Consider the following 565-nt stretch of genomic DNA (forward strand, 5'->3'; position numbering starts at 1 on the left):
GGGATAAAAATGGCGGGAAGGGCGTGAGGGACCGGTCACTCGCCTGAGGGGATAAAAATGGCGGGAATGGCGTGAGGGACCGGTCACTCGCCTGAGGGGATAAAAATGGCGGGAATGGCGTGAGGGACCGGTCGCTCGCCTGAGGGGATAAAAATGGCAGGAATGGCGTGAGGGACCGGTCACTCGCCTGAGGGGATAAAAATGGCGGGAAGGGCGTGAGGGACCGGTCGCTGGCATGAGGGGATAAAAATGGCGGGAAGGGCGTGAGGGACCGGTCGCTCGCCTGAGGGGATAAAAATGGCGGGAATGGCGTGAGGGACCGGTCGCTGGCATGAGGGGATAAAAATGGCGGGAAGGGCGTGAGGGACCGGTCACTCGCCTGAGGGGATAAAAATGGCAGGAATGGCGTGAGGGACTGGTCGCTGGCGTGAGGGGATAAAAATGGCGGGAAGGGCGTGAGGGACCGGTCGCTCGCCTGAGGGGATAAAAATGGCGGGAAGGGCGTGAGGGACCGGTCACTCGCCTGAGGGGATAAAAATGGCGGGAAGGGCGTGAGGGACCGGTC

The sequence above is a fragment of the Falco naumanni genome, assembly GCF_017639655.2.
Source record: "Falco naumanni isolate bFalNau1 chromosome 13 unlocalized genomic scaffold, bFalNau1.pat SUPER_13_unloc_5, whole genome shotgun sequence".
NCBI lineage: Eukaryota > Metazoa > Chordata > Aves > Falconiformes > Falconidae > Falco > Falco naumanni.